The sequence below is a fragment of the Ovis canadensis genome, chromosome 16, assembly GCF_042477335.2.
Source record: "Ovis canadensis isolate MfBH-ARS-UI-01 breed Bighorn chromosome 16, ARS-UI_OviCan_v2, whole genome shotgun sequence".
Lineage (NCBI taxonomy): Eukaryota > Metazoa > Chordata > Mammalia > Artiodactyla > Bovidae > Ovis > Ovis canadensis.
Genome location: NC_091260.1, coordinates 48162893 through 48179356, shown reverse-complemented (window position 1 = coordinate 48179356; position 16464 = coordinate 48162893). Strand labels below are relative to the sequence as shown.

Here is a 16464-nt window from a genome sequence, read left to right as displayed (position 1 = left end):
CACAGCAAGCAGTTACGCCCAAGGCTCAACCTTGAGCCCAGCTGGACTTCATGGACTTCATGGCCTGTACTGCCATTTACTGTATGAACTCGAAGAAGTTATACAACAACTTTGAACTTTAGCGTTCTTATGGACCACGGGGATGATAATGCCTACCTCACAGTCCCATATGCGAATCAAAAGTGAAGTGCCTGTGCAGGTCCGGCCCATGTTAACTGCTAAATAAATACTGGCTAGTGTTATAACTCTATCTTTTTGGTATTAAAACAAAAATATTTCAGCCTCATATTCCTTAAGGAAGAAGAGTCATTGGATTGAGTGCTCCTTGGATGTACTGATTCTCAAAAGATAATAAAGCCTTCAGACTTTGATGACCAGATGCTGCTGGTACCTGACTATAAGGTGAGGAGCCATCTAACCTGAATTCCTTGCTCTATTATGAGTGATTTTGAAGCATAACTCATCTTCATTCTTACTCACTGTATCAGGGATACACTTCGATTATTTGTTACAAAGAAAACCATTGTTGGGCCAATGGTCTGTACCTGGATTGTCACTTTTCAAGCACTGGCTGATTTGACCTGTTTTATTACCAGATCTGAACATTTGGATCTGAAAATTAAAATGTATGAAACCAGTGCTAGGGAGTGGCAGTTCCTGGTGGTGGTGGGCCAAGAAAGATGCAGAAATTTTTAGATTTGAGAGCTTGAGACAGTAATGGGCATGTCAGCAGTTAGAGTCAGAACTAATTTATTTATAAATCCTCATTTTGTGTTCAAGACATATTTTCTAAAGCTAAGTCATATTTCTGATGTTGCAAGAAAAAGATCAAAAATACTTAATCCTAAGTCTAAGAAACAAGACTGTTGTCCTATTTAAAATTTGGCAGGCCTATGTCTCAGAAAAATAAAACAGCAGCTCACAAATTCTTCTTTCAAATTACTTGACCAAACCCACATAATGCTTTCTTGCTTCTCATACCTGGATGCCATCAATGGATACAGAACTGGGTTATGAATTAATCTCTCAGTCGGGGGAGGAGCGTTGGTTTGGAATCAGTTCAAATTCTGGCTGTTCTACTGAGGAACAGTGTAATTTTGAGGAACTTATTTAAACTCTCTGATCCTCATTTTCTTTCTTTATGAAATAGCTCTAATCCCTCTTCAAAGAGTATTGGGAGACAAATGATATAATATTCAAAGAGACTCCCATGGAGCTCAGCTCATAGAGAGTCTTTAAAACATATCCATCTTCTTCTCTTCTTCTACCCTTTGCACCTTAATATGCATTGGCTGGTTCCTCATATTGCTGTCTGCCGTCTGCTGCACCTTTGAGATACAAAGTTGAAAGCCTCCTTGTAGGTGTTCATGGTCTGATCTGGGGCATCCCTAGTTTCTGTGTCCCTCAGGTCACTACTGAGCAGGGGGTAAGCTCTTGATCCAGCTATCCTAGAGAACGATATCATCAGCACTCCTTACCTAATATTGATTTGAAATAGTGAGCATAAATCCAAATGTTTCCTGTATACAGTTCTCTGGTGGCCAGGACAGATTGACATGGCCATTGAAAGGTTTTCAGGGATCTTTTGCTTTACCACTTACCAGCTGGGACAGAGCACCTGTCAGTGAAAAACGCTATTGTATTTCAGAAGAATATTTCTCAATTTAGCCAAAAAAGAAAATCGAGGGTCTCACTTTTGAAACTGCATGCTTTTCTTTAAGTAGGTATCATACCATTTGGTTATAACAGCATGGAAGATTTTAGTGCACAATACCAATAATTTCTTACAGTTTTAAAAACAGATGAATCTAGGAGTTCAATCACACCCTAAAAACCAAGATCTGGACTCATGTTTATCCCAAATTCCTCTAACTCTTGGCAAAGTGGGGCATACAACTTCCTGCTATTTAGTCCTTCATTTTTCATATTTTAGAGCTACTAAAATGTGAAATGTAGAAGTTATGAAGCTCACTCTGTTGGAAGCTTGGATCAGTGAGGATAATTTGGTCCTAAACGAATACTCAATAAAATGTACTCATATAGAGTTGAATGAAAGCTTTATTTTTCCCTTAATTCTTCATAAGAATTTAATTTCCTTTGTACACAGCAAACATATGTTTTCCTGTGTTTATGAATAGAAAGAGCACAAGCTATAGAAATAAGTAATTTGAATTTTAGTTAGAATATTTTCTGTTTAATATGGACCATTTTTAAAGCCTTTATTTAAATTTGTTACAGTATTGCTTCTGTTTTTTGTTTTGTTCTTTTGGCCGCAAGACATGTGGGCTCTTAGCACCCTGACCAGGGATCGGTCCTGTGCCCCCTTCACTGGAAGGCAAAGTTTTAGCCACTGGACCACCAGGGAAGTCCCTAGAACCTTATCTTTTTGAGGAAGTAATTATGTGAAAGTTGCTAACATTTTGGGGTTTAATGTTCTTCATCTCTATAATGAGGGTTGGCTAGCAGACTCCAATGGCAATCTCTAACTCTAAACTTTTATAATTCTGTATAAAATCCTCATTTTTTGATCTAAAGTGTGCAGTGGCTAATTTTCATATCTTTTGTTCCTCCTCTGTTGAAATGCATAGAAATTATTCCTAAGAATACATATACAGTTGTTTATTGCATTAGAAAGGAACTTTCTTTATGGTACAGCACAATGTCCTCGTAATGAGTGGGCAATAACTTAAAAATCTGGTAAATTAGCTAGAAAGCTGAACAACCATTGGTGACACAATATAATTGAAATTAAGTCATCAGTGGCCCAACATAATGGGGAAACTGGGAAAAGCTGATATTACATTCTAAGAAAACAAGCTTTTTTTTTTTTACTTCTTCCCTGACAGGCCATAGGGCACAGTAATTGTTCTAGTGTAAAGAAAAGCGTACTTTTCTAAGAGGACAATGAAATATTAGATACAAGCTGTGATTTTCAAAATTTGTAATAATATGTGTGGCATGGGGTCCCACCAGTCAGAAAACACAAAGAATAACCATGGATATAAGCCTTAAAAAACTAAACCACATAGTGGGGAAGAAGACGGTGGGATGAATTTAGAAAGTAGCATTGATATATATATACATTATCATATATAAAACAGGTAGCTAGTGGGAACCTGCTATAAAACACAGGGAGCCTAGCCTGATGCTCTGTAATGACATATATATGTATAGTTATGACTGATTCGCATTTTTGTTGTACAGCAGAAACCAACACAACATTGTAAAGCAATTATCCACCAATTAAAAAAAACAACTAAAAGCCAAATAAAAGAAAAAACAGCTTAAAACTACTTTTACTGTTCCCAATGAGAATAATTTATTTTTCAGCAAATATGTATATCCCCAGTTTGAAAAGAAACAACAAAAGGGGGAAGCATGTATCTGATTCCTGCCTACTTCCTAGTCCATCTTGTCCCACCTTCCCCTTGCTCTCACTGTCCATCCACATTTGCCTCCTTCCCACCTCTGCCTGGACTGCTCTCCCTGCATCCCTGGACAATGGGTTCCTAATCATCACCCACTCTCTGAGGATATCACACCATCTCCTGAATCGGCTCTCACAGTCATCTTAGTTATTCCTAGTAATTTCCAGCACATTACCCTGCTTTGTTTTCTTCCCAGCATAGAGTAATAGCTGAAATTCTGTTTTATTTGTGTTCAATATTTATTCATTTTCTGTTCACTTCATAAGGGTCTATATAGGACAGACTCGGGCTATCTTGTGGATGCCTGGCAAATAGTAGGTCATTAATATTTCAATAACAATAACATTAATGTGTATGTGCTCAGTTGTACAGTTGTATCCAGCTCCTTGTAACACCATGGACTGTAGTTCACCAGGCTCCTCTGTTCATGGACTATTCCAGGCAAGAATACTGGAGTGGGTAGCCATTCCCTTCTCCAGGAGATCTTCCTGACCCAGGGACCAAACGCAGGTATCCAGCATCTCCTGCATTGGCAGAAGGACTCCTTACGACTGAGTCATCTGGGAAGCCAATAACATTCCTGATAAACCTAAAAACATATGGGCACCTACTGCATGTCAGACTCCACCTAGACTGGCCTTCCCTGATGGCTCAGTCAGTAAAGAACCTGCCTGTAGTACAGGAGACCCGGGTTCGATCCCTGGGTCAGGAAGATCCCCTGGAGAAGGAGATGGCAACCCACTCCAGTATTCTTGCCTGGAGAATCGCATGGACAGAGGAGCCTGGTTGGCTATAAACCTTGGGGTTGCAGGAGCTGGATACTGACAGGGAATAAACCACCACCACCCACTTAGATTATCTTCTGAGGTCTCAAATCAACTCTGTGAGATGGATCTTCTTTTTAACAAAGGAGGGGAAAAGAGTCTTCTAAAAGGTTAGAAAAATAACATGCTCAAGATCTCAATGTTCTTATAGGTGTTAACTGAGATTTTAATTTAAACCTCTGAATGCATTCTTTGCTGAACTGCCTTCTAATTAAATATGCCTCCATAATTAATAAATCAAGCAAAACATGTCCATTGCCTTGTATTATCAGAACTATTGGATTATATTAGTCTTTAGTGAGCAATTATTCTTAACATTTTATCTTCATTAAGGAAGTTAAAATGATATTTGCACTCCCTTCCCTAATGAGCCATGTTTCTCTAAGAGAATGCATTACTAGGGTGTATCATTTCTTACCATAAATACCAATTTTAAAATATATCACTTTGTACACCCAGGTCACTGTATCTAATATTTTCCTCAGATAGACATTTATAGATTGCATATTTGTGTCCTTACATAACTCGTATGTTGAAACCTTTTTCCTCAACATGATGATATTTGGAGGTGTTTAGGGTCATAACGGTGTAGAGCCCCCATGAATGGCATATTGTTGTTGCTCAATCATGTCTGATTGTTTGCAACCCCATGGACTGCAGCACGCCAGGCCTCCCTGTCCTTCACCATCCCCTGGAGTTTGCTCAAACTCATGTCTATTGCGTCGTGGTGCCCTTGTAAAAGAGCACCCCCAGAGAGGCCCCTCGTCCCCTCTGCCTTGTGAGGTGACAGCTAGAAGGCATCGTCTGTGAACTAGAGAGTGAACCCTCACTACACATAGAATCTTCTGGTGACTTGATCTTGGGCTCCCAGGCTCCAGAACTGTGAGAAATAAATTCTGTTGTTTATAAGCCACCTTTCTATGATATTTTCATTATATAGTGACTGAGAGAAAGATGTTGGAACAATGAGGAAGGTCAGATGCTGAAATAGTAAAAAGGTTTTAACAAAAGGATAGATTTCATGAATGTAATTCAGAAGCCAGTAAGTTAGAGGAAAAATAACTAGAAATACTAGATAGTAGATTCCTGTACACAGATAGAGTCTTAGTTTTTGACTTTTGAAAGGTTTCTTAAAAATACCTAAAGGTTTCATAATGGGTCCTGAGAAAGACGACATGATTCTTAAAAATGGAAATTCCAAGGCCCAACCCCAGATCTACTGATTCAGAATCCCCGGGTGGAGGTGGGGGGAGGAAGGAAGAGGTATCCCAGAAGAACATTATATTTAAGCAAATTTGGCAAGACTGAGTCCAAGAATGCTTATTATGTGAGTAATACAGGATGCACAAAGATGATAATGTGAGGCAAGCAAGAAAACTTTATGAAATTATTTACATGAAAGAAAAACATTAAATCTATTATATTGTATAGATTGTATTGTTACAATACAAATACTGTTGTATTTTTGTTACTTTCCATTGCTTCTCATATAAGATCAGAATTCAGTAACTACTTTAAATGAAAGATTTAAAATTTTAAGCACTCAAAATTTCCATCATCAAATTTTGTTATTGTTGTTGCTCATTTATTGACTCTAAGGGTATATTTCTTTCTTTTACTTATAATGTATGTATGCATGTCTGCAAACGTGTGCACACACACCCTCACACATGTGCACACACATTCACACAGTTCCATGGCAGCAAAGAAGCCCTCACATTCCAGATATGTCTTAGTGAAGCATGATGGTTAAGAATTCTCAATATTTTCACGTTACTTGGAACACCAGTAGGTAGGTTACCCTGGCTCCATTCCCAGAATTGAACAGTAGGGGCCTTGTGAAATGCTAAATGATGTGTATAACAGTATTCAGGCACTCTGAGAGCCAATCCGTCAAAACATTTGCTGCTTTGAAAATGTGTTCTTCAAAAAAATGGGCATATGGAACTTATTACTCTGCTTGGTGGAGTTCAGGCAGCAGAGTCCAAAATAAGCATAAAATCCTTTTGAGGACACAATTCTACCTTAAGGTAACAGAGTCTCTAAAACTGTCCTTCCCTGACCTAAAGAGGTATAGAACTCTCACAGGAAGTAGCAGAGTTCCAAATATTTTCCTGGGATTCAAGTGTTAGAACAGCGCAAAAATTGGTAGAAGTTTTGAAAAGACCAAAAAAGTAATATTTAAATAAGAGCTTGGAACATTTGACTTGTTTAAGTAATGATCCCTCAGTTGGTATCTCTTTATCACCCATTTCTTTCATGGTCGTTGGCCCATAATTGTTGTTTAAGAAATATTTGTGAACAAATAAATCTGACATTTTACAGCTACATATTTAAGTAGAGATTAGAATGTGCAGCTACATAGTTGTGGAAATTTGATGGATAAAAGAGAAATTAAATCCTTTAATTTCCACGGAAATAAAAGAAACATTTTAACAAAGAAGAAAATAATCAAAAGAAGGTCCACAATTAGCTTATTCTCATTGTTTTCCCTCCCTGCTGATTTCTGTGACACCTGGATTTAAGAGGATAGACTTTAAACTTTTTTTTTTTACATGTCCTTATATAATTGAAATAGTGAAATATCAAAGGAAGCTAATTGATAGAATTTATGAAGGATTACCTTACTTTGAACCTGCGTAACATAATGTGTGCTGTACGAGGTGTTAAAAGAAAACCTGTGCTTCTTTTTCGTTAGCAGAAAAGACAAAAAAATGTTATTATCAGTCATTGCAGACAGCAAGAACAGAATTTAGGTTTCGAAGCTGAAAAGCCTCAAACTCCTTGCTGTGTTTTATTATGCATAACTGAAATTCTTCACAGTTACAAAAGTGTAAACTCCTCCTGATTGCATCAATATGTACTTGGAACAGGGAGGCCTGGAGACCACTCATTGTGAAGGAACTCTGCAGCTACATTTTGATTTGCTTTGAAGGAATAAAAGTAAACTGAGAAAGGGTGCTCTTCTGTGAAAGCCATGCAGGCATCTCATTTCTACCTTCTTGTGAATCATAAGGTGAATTCATTTGCCTTGAAAATCTCCTTCATCTGAAATTTCTTGACAGTCAGAGACAGTCCCTTCTCAGCATGTTTGAGCACTCAAAGAGCCTTGCCTGGACTGCTCTTGATGGTTTAAATTCTCCCAATGCAATGCGCACTTCTGCCCATTACCTTATTTTTCACCATTTCAGGATTCGTCTTTTATATTTTATGACTGCTTCCTTCTTGGGATTTTTTTTTTCCAGGAAAAATGACAAGAATGATCCACATAAGTCCATAAGAGAGGTTGTAAAATAAACATTATACCATGCGTGTGGGGTAAAAAAAAAAAAAAAAAAAAAAAAAACAAAAAACTAGAAATGGCTGTTCTCACTTTCTGGCACTTACACACATGGCCATCTGTTTGAGGGCTGTTTTACTTGGCTCTTTCCCAACATTTATGTAACTGGCCGATTGAAAGGAAATGACATCACCAAGTTTCCTGAAGACTATCACTGGAGCCACAAAAAAGTTAGGAAACAAATTGCTTAGTAAAGAGAAAGATGTTTTTCAAATGTCTCTTTTCTCTTCCATTTCTTTCTTTCTTTTTTCCTAGCATTTCTAACAAGATTTTTCCCTACTTCTGCACCTTCTGTGTTAATATTTTCAATGTCTGCTTTAGGGCTTCTCCTCTTTGAATTATGAGGCATTAAGAGGGGAAAAAAATTCTCTTCTTTGGGTTCACATGATATGATCATAACATGTTGAAAAGTAAGGAGCTCTCAGACCCCCCTAAAATCCAGTAATAGATTTGATTGACTTCTTCTCTCAAATGACAGCAGATTTTTGAACCTGTAAATCTAGGCTTTGAAAAGATCTGAAGTAGTTCTCACAAGACCTGAATTTTTTAGCTACCAACTTTCTCTTACAGTTTGACACATAGAGCATGATGGGATGAAGAGGAACATTTGGAAAGTATATCATATTTGTTGGCAACACCAAGATATCAGAGGTAGGAATGATAGAGGTTTTTATATTAACAGCATAGCTTATAGGTCCTCTTATCCCAGTATCCAGTAATTTGCACCAGTGGACCAAGGGGGCCTTTCATCTGATTCCAAAATGAAGCCATCTCTAGGGGAAGTCTAGCAGCTATTTTTAAGGCTCACAATTGGATGGAAAACGTATTAAGTATTAGAGGAAATTAAGTGTATCTGCTTAATATTTTCTCAGGAGTTCAGAGCACAAGATTATCTAATCAGGGGCCTCTTTAAGCCTCTATGTTAAAAACTTTGGAATTTTAACTACCTTATGACCCAGCAATCCCACTTCTGGGCATACACACCGAGGAAACCAGAATTGAAAGAGACACATGTACCCCAATGTTCATTGCAGCACTGTTTATAATAGCCAGGACATGGAAACAACCTAGATGTCCATCAGCAGATGAATGGATAAGAAAGCTGTGGTACATATACACAATGGAGTATTACTCAGCCGTTAAAAAGAATTCATTTGAATCAGTTCTGATGAGATGGATGAAACTGGAGCCGATTATACAGAGTGAAGTAAGCCAGAAAGAAAAACACCAATACAGTATACTAACACATATATATGGAATTTAGGAAGATGGCAATGACGACCCTGTATGCAAGACAGGGAAAGAGACACAGATGTGTATAACGGACTTTTGGACTCAGAGGGAGAGGGAGAGGGTGGGATGATTTGGGAGAATGACATTCTAACATGTATACTATCATGTGAATTGAATCGCCAGTCTATGTCTGACGCAGGATGCAGCATGCTTGGGGCTGGTGCATGGGGATGACCCAGAAAGATGTTCTGGGGAGGGAGGTGGGAGGGGGGTTCATGTTTGGGAATGCATGTAAGAATTAAAGATTTTAAAATTTAAAAAATAAAAAACTAAAAATTAAAAAAAAAAAAAGAAAACAAAAAAAAAAATAAATGCCATATATCATTCCAGTGGGCTTCCACTTATGGTCTCCTATAATATTGGACTGTTGGAGCTGCGTCGTCCTGAATCAGCATTCTTCCAGCTGGGATGGAAGCATTAGTTTGAAAGTGTGCCTTTTTGACATTACCTGGATTGGTTTGAAACTCACCTCCCCACCTCCCTGTCCTCCCATCTCTTTTCCATCCATCATCATCATGGATAGTGGATTCTGCTACTGCCCCACCCCGAATGCCTTTGCCAGGTGATGCATCCATCCTTCAGGTATTTGGGGTTCTTCCTGGAGAATTGTCAGTAGTTGATGGGAGCTACCTGCTGGGGCTGTGACAGTGTCACCCTTCCCCTCACCCTCCTATTTGGCCAATGATTGACAGGTTTAGATATATAAAATTCTTGAGGGGCTCCTCTGGTGGCTCAGTGGCAAAGAATCTGTCTGCCAGTGCAGGAAACATGGATTCAGTCCCTGGTCTGGGAAGATCCCACATGCTGTGGAACAAGTACTCAGTTGCTCTAGAGCCTGGGAGCTGCAACGACTGAGCCCATGTGCTACAACTACTGGAGAGTACATGCCCTAGGGCCCATGCTCCACGACAAGAGAAGCTTTTTCCTAATAAGGTCTGGAAAGGTTTTCCTTTCCTGTAACAAGTCACATATATCTGAAGCCCTGTCATAGACTCAGTTTTTTAGGGTCTCCTACCCAAGGCGTGGATTTCCCAGTGCACAAGTGGTAAAGAACCCGCCTGCCAACGCAGGAGACTTAAGAGACGTGGGTTGGAGCCCTAGGTTTGGAAGATCCCCTGGAGAAGGAAATGGCAACCCACTCCAATATTCTTGCCCTGAGAATTCCCATGGACAGAGGAACCTGGAGGGCTACAGTCCATGGGGTCACAAAGAGTCAGATATAAATAAAGTGACTTCGTATAGCACAGCACCCAAGGCACGCTGATGATCAATAATGATATCCAAACGATGAGACAATTCCAGGAGCAATTCTATTGAAGTCAAAAGCATGAGAAAAGTCCCTATCAAGGTTTATACAGCAAGACAAATGGAGAAATTGGGAGGTTATCAGTCAGCAGCAGCATCTAAAGAAACCAAAATTTAAGGTAAGACTGTAAGAAAAAAGAAATCATCGGTGATAGGTTACTTGAAGGATTTTAAAGAATCTGGTGGAGACTACAGAGACAGATAAAAAATGTTGGATTAAAAAAATGCTAACACATATGAATGAAAAAACTTTGGAAACATAGAGAAGTAGAAAAATAATATCAGAATCACCTGGAATCCTACTATCCAGATATAATTATTTTAGATATATTTCATTACAGTTTCTTTCTATCATTTATCTATGTTTGTATTTTGTTTGTATGTATTAATTTACATACATTTATGCACTGGGAATTGCTACGTATACAATTTAATATCCTGTATTTTCTTCTTGAATGTTACTACTAACTTTTCATGTCATGTAGTACTCTGGAAATCCTGTTTTCAATGCCTACAGAACATAAATTCTATAGATTGACTATAATACGTACTTACTGTCAGAATTTGGGTTTGCTAGCAATTTCTTGCTGTTTACAATACTGCTATAAGGAATAATAAGCTTGTACATAAATCTTGATGTTCATTTTAGATTTTCATTTATAGATTATACTAATAGTATACTATATTATACTAATAGTAAAACTATTAGGTCAAGTGCATGCAAATTTTGAATAAATTGTCAACTTATGTTCTGATTTTTGGCCAACATACTGGCAGTTATTTTCCAAAAAGGATGTGCCAATGTGCAATTACGCTAATAAAAATTCCGTTGTGCAGTGCTATTGCCAAATTCCATATGCAAATTAAATAGAAGCAAATTTAGTGAATTTTATAGTAAACAATATAATCATTTTTTTCTTTGTTTATGTATGTTGTTTGGACCTTGTTTCCTTTTGCGTAAAGATGAAAACATTTTTGGTTGTTAATTTTCAAATAAACGTGTTCCTAGGAAGCAACCTAAGTATCCATAGATGGATGAATGGATAATAATACCATTTGCAGCAACGTGGATAGGCCTAGAGATTATCATACTAAGTATGCCAGACAGAAAAAGACAAGCATCATATGATATTGTTTATATGTGGAATCTAAAAAAAAATTGATACAAATGAACTTATTTGCAAAACAGAAATAGCCTCATAGACATAGAAAAGAAATTTATGGTTACCGAAGGGAAAAAGTGGGGGAGGGATAAATGAGGAGTTTGGGATTAAAACATACACACTATGACATATAAAAGAGATAACCATAATTACAAGGACCTACTGTATAGCACAGGAAACTATACTGAATACTGAATATCTCATAATAACCTATAATGGAAAAGAATATAAAGAAATATATATACACATTATGTGTGTGTGTATATATATATATATATATATGTAACTGTTTCCCTTCGTTGTACATCTGAAACTAACACAACATTGTAAATCAACTATATTTCAATAAAATTTTAAAACATATGTTTATAAAAGATAAAAAGCATGTTCTCGATTTTTTCCTTTTTAATATGCCTTATTAAAGTCTAGAGAAAAATACTCCAATGAAACCCTAGGTTTCAAAAACATGAAAACAAACTGTTGATGAGGGAGGAGGGAAGAAAAAGGTGGTCGATTGGGTCACTGTTTTGGGAGACATGAGCCCAGCACAAATGAATTTCTTTACTCCACTAGAGGAAATTGATTCTTTGCTCAACTTGAATTGTCTTGATACACTGACCTACTATATTACATACACATCTACCATATGCCTGGTCTTGTGGATATATCATCCCCAAATGAACATTACTTGTACCTGAGTAATTGAGGAATTGTGAACAAAATCACAGAACCTGATAACAGTGAAAGCATAAAAGTCAGTCTGGTATATGCAAATTTAAAATAATGTGCAAATATCACATGGATGAAGAATCAAGCCAGCAACTGGAGGGTGGCTCTTGGGACTGAAAGAGGAACCGTGGAAGGAGGGGCGGGTACTAACAACTCTGCAGTGCTGGACAAGCAGGGAAAGAGACTGAACCATCTTCTGGTTCTCGTCTACCTCCCCAAATGTCTCTTGTGGAATCAGATCTGGTATGTTTCTGATTTTATAATGCACCAAGTGACACTCTAGGTAAAGATGCAATGTTATAATGGTTAATTCACTCATTAATAAGTATGCTATTATATAGCCACAGTTTCCTTTATGTATTTGATTTATAATAGTAAGCAAATAGTATTTGATTTACTGTACATGCATGTTTTTGTTGTATGTATACATTTGGATTTGTGGGCATGTGATTTCAATAACAAACTGGCATTTTTCCATTTTTAACAAATTATAGGTTTTGGCAACATGGAGTCTAAAGAAAGAACAAAGGAATGAACACATAAGAGAAACAAATAGCGGAGGAGATGTCTAGAATGATTGGGAAGGAGTAGAAAGGCAGAGGAAGGGGTCAGGACGTGGGCCTGGCAGACTCTGCCAAAGTGAACGTTTTGATAAGAAACAGATCCAAGCTCTCTATACCCAATAAGTCACTTTCCATTTGATGTTGCTTTGACACTCAAGTTCCTCAGTGGTTGAGGTACTTCAACCAGTGCCCTGATTCTGGTTTCCTTTCTCTCTCTCTCTTTTTTTTTCTTTTAAATATGCTGCTGTTTACTTTTAAGAAAATTGTATCTTGTCTTAATACTTTGATATGTATAAACATCATAAAATATACATTTTACCATATCACTTTAATGAAATACTTTTTATTTAAAAAATTTTTTATATTTACTATTTATTTTAGACTGTGTTGGGTCTTAGCTGCAGTGTGGGCTTTTCTGTAGTTGTGGTGAGTGGGGGCTACTCTCAATTTGTGATGTATGGACTTCTCATTGCAGTGGCTTCTCTTGTTGTGGAGCATGGGCTCCAGGGTGCACATGGGCTCAGTAGTTTCCACTCGTGGGCTCTAAAGTACACACTCAATAGCTTGGCACACAGGCTCAGTTGCTCTGTGGCACGTGGGATCTTCCCAGACCAAGGATGGAACCCATGTGTCCTGCATTGGCAGGCAGAGTCTTTAACACTGAACCACCAGGGAAGCCCCTATTGGAATACTTTTTACAAACAAAATACAATTTGAGGTATTGTAGGTTTCTTCTGTATATCAAAAATAATCTGACTCCAATTTCTTTTTCTTAAGGTTTAAAAAATTATTCTTTTTTAGACTGTAAAAGATCTTGGGAAACAGAATTTTAGTTTCCCAACCAGGGATTGAACCTATATCCCGTGCATTGGAAGCACAGGATAAGTCCTTACTGGACCACTAGAGAAGTCCTTGACAGCATTTTAGTTTTAATGAAATGAAGTCGCTCAGTCATGTCCAACTCTTTGCGGCCCCATGGACTGTAGCCTACCAGGCTCCTCCCTCCATGGGATTCACCAGGCAAGAGTACTGGAGTGGGTTGCCATTTCCTTCTCCAGGGGATCTTCCCAACCCAGGGATTGAACCCTGGTCTCCCGCATTCCAGGCAGATGCTTTAACCTCTGAGCCACCAGGGGAGCCCTGGCTAACATTTTAGTTTTAAAAATCTGTTAAATCCAGTCAAGTGATATTGGCTTTAAATTGTTTCACTTAAACAGTCTGCTCTGGTATCAGGCAGAGCTCTGTTAACGACTGTCCTTTGTTCTTGCCCTTTCTTGTCTACTTAAGAGTTAAAATACGAACCCCATGAAGTATTTAATTCCCTGGATAGTTACTCCTATGCCACACTGAACCGTGTAAACTTTCACATTCTCTAACTCGTAATATAGAAATTTGATATGCTTTAAATCTGAATTTGGGACTGCTAATATCTAATGGCCACCTCATACGAAGAGTTGACTCATTGAAAAAGACCCTGATGCTGGGAGGGATTGGGGGCAGGAGGAGAAGGGGACGACAGAGGATGAGATGGCTGGTTGGCATCACTGACTCGATGGACGTGAGTCTGAGTGAACTCCGGGTATTGGTGATGGACAGGGAGGCCTGGCGTGCTGCGATTCATGGGGTCGCAAAGAGTCGGACACGACTGAGCGACTGAATTGAACTGAACTGAACTGAACTGAATATCTAACAAGTGTGCACCATCCTTTATCAATTCCCTAAATTTTATTTCTACAGATGGAAATTTTTTTATTTTTTTTAATGTCAGGGGGTAGATTTAGGTGGGTTTCCCTGGTGGTTCAGTGATAAAAACTCCACCTGCCATGTAGGAGCTGCAGGAGACATTTGAACCCTGGGTCAGGAAGATCCCCTGGAGGAGGAAATGGTAACTCCGTAGTTTTGCCTGGAGAATCCCATGGACAGAGGGGCCTGGTGGCCTACAGTCCATGAGGTCGCAAAGAGTTGAGCGTGACTGAGCACACACATGCACACACACACTCATGTGTGGAATGCACATTCCACAGCACGTGTGGAATGACCGTTTGGGAACACTGGGGTTGCAAAGAATCAGACATTAGGGTTGTAAAGTTTTGGACATGACTGAAGTGACTTAGCCGCATACCTTTAGGTGGTAATTCATGAGGCTATTGCTGACTTGTACATGAACTTTAAAGCCAGTTGGTCGCTGGATTCTTTAGTGTAAGGAGTGATTACAGATGATATCTGAGACAGGCACTATGATTCCAAAAGTGCCTGATTTTCCACCTTTTCCTCTCAAGATGTAGTAATGGATACAACCACTTTAAATAACTGGTGAAACAAAATCACATCTATGGGTATTTTAAACATTTTTGTGTAAAGATTTTAATGAGACAAAACCAAAAGCTGGTTCTTTGAGAATATAAAATAAAATAGACAAACCATTAGCCAGACTCATCAAGAAAAAAGGGAGAAGAATCAAATCAATACAATTAGAAATGAAAATGGAGAAATCATAGCAGACAAAAAGGATCATAAGAGACTACTATCAGCAACTATATGCCAATAAAATGGACAACTTGGAAGAAATGGATGAATTCTTAGAAAAGTATAACTTCCCAAAACTGAATCATGAAGAAGTAGAAAATCTTAACACACACAACACAAGCACAGAAATTGAAACTGTAATCAAAAATCTTCCAACAAACAAAAGCCCAGGACCAGATGGCTTCACAGGTGAATTCTACCGAAAATTTAGAGATAGCTAACACCTATTGGAGGAGAAGGCAATGGCAACCCACTCCAGATGGAGGAGACTGGTGGACTGCAGTCCATGGGGTCGCTAAGAGTCGGACATGACTGAGCAACTTCACTTTCACTTTTCACTTTCATGCACTGGAGAAGGAAATGGCAACCCACTCCAGTGTTCTTGCCTGGAGAATCTCAGGGACGAGGAAGCCCGGTGGGCTGCCGTCTATGGGGTCACACTGAGTTGGACACAACTGAAGCGACTTAGCAGCAACACCTATCAGACTCAATGGATGTGAGTTTGAGTGAACTCTGGGAGTTGGTGATGGACAGGGAGGCCTGGCATGCTGCAATTCATGGGGTCGCAGAGAGTCGGACATGACTGAGCGACTGAACTGAACTGAACACCTATCCTACTCAAACTCTTCCAGAAAGTTGCAGAGGAAGGTAAACTCCCAAACTCATTCTATGAGGCCACCATGACCCTAATACCAAAATCAGACAAAGATGCCACAAAAAAAGAAAACTACAGGCCAATATCACTGATGAACATAGATGCAAAAATCCTCAATAAAAGTCTGGCAAACAGAATCCAACAACATATTAAAAAGATCATACATCATGACCAAGTAGGCTTTATCCCAGGGATGCAAGGTTTCTTCAATATTTGCAAATCAATCAATGTGATATACCACATTAACAAACTGAAAGATAAAAACCACAGGATTATCACAATAGATGGAGAGAAAGCCTTTGATAGAATTCAACACCCATTTATGATTAAAAACTCTCCAGAAAGCAGGCATAGAAGGAACATACCTCAACATAATAAAATCCATATATGATAAACCCACAGCAAACATTATCCTCAATGGTGAAAAACTGAAAGCATTTCCCCTAAAATCAGGAACAAGACAAGGGTGCCCACTCTCACCACTACTATTCAATATAGTTTTGGAAATTTTAGCCACAGCAATCAGAGAAAAAAAGGAAAGAAAAGGAATCCAGATTGGAAAAAAAGAAGTAAAACTCTCACTGTTTGCAGATGGCATGATCCTCTATATGGAAAACCCTAAAGACACAACCAGAAAA

The 16464-nt window shown here is 38.5% G+C and overlaps 1 protein-coding gene and 1 long non-coding RNA gene across 4 annotated transcripts in view; one reads left to right on the top strand and one right to left on the bottom strand.

The window, feature by feature from the left end:
* The window catches only part of DAB2 (DAB adaptor protein 2), a 200597-nt gene that overhangs the window by 159754 nt on the left and 24379 nt on the right, over positions 1-16464 (bottom strand). The gene's annotated exons all lie outside the window — the stretch shown is intronic.
* LOC138421663 (uncharacterized) lies at positions 302-10332 on the top strand. Its single transcript, XR_011249578.1, has 3 exons — positions 302-402; positions 8163-8243; positions 9216-10332. It is a non-coding gene; the product is annotated as an uncharacterized lncRNA (long non-coding RNA).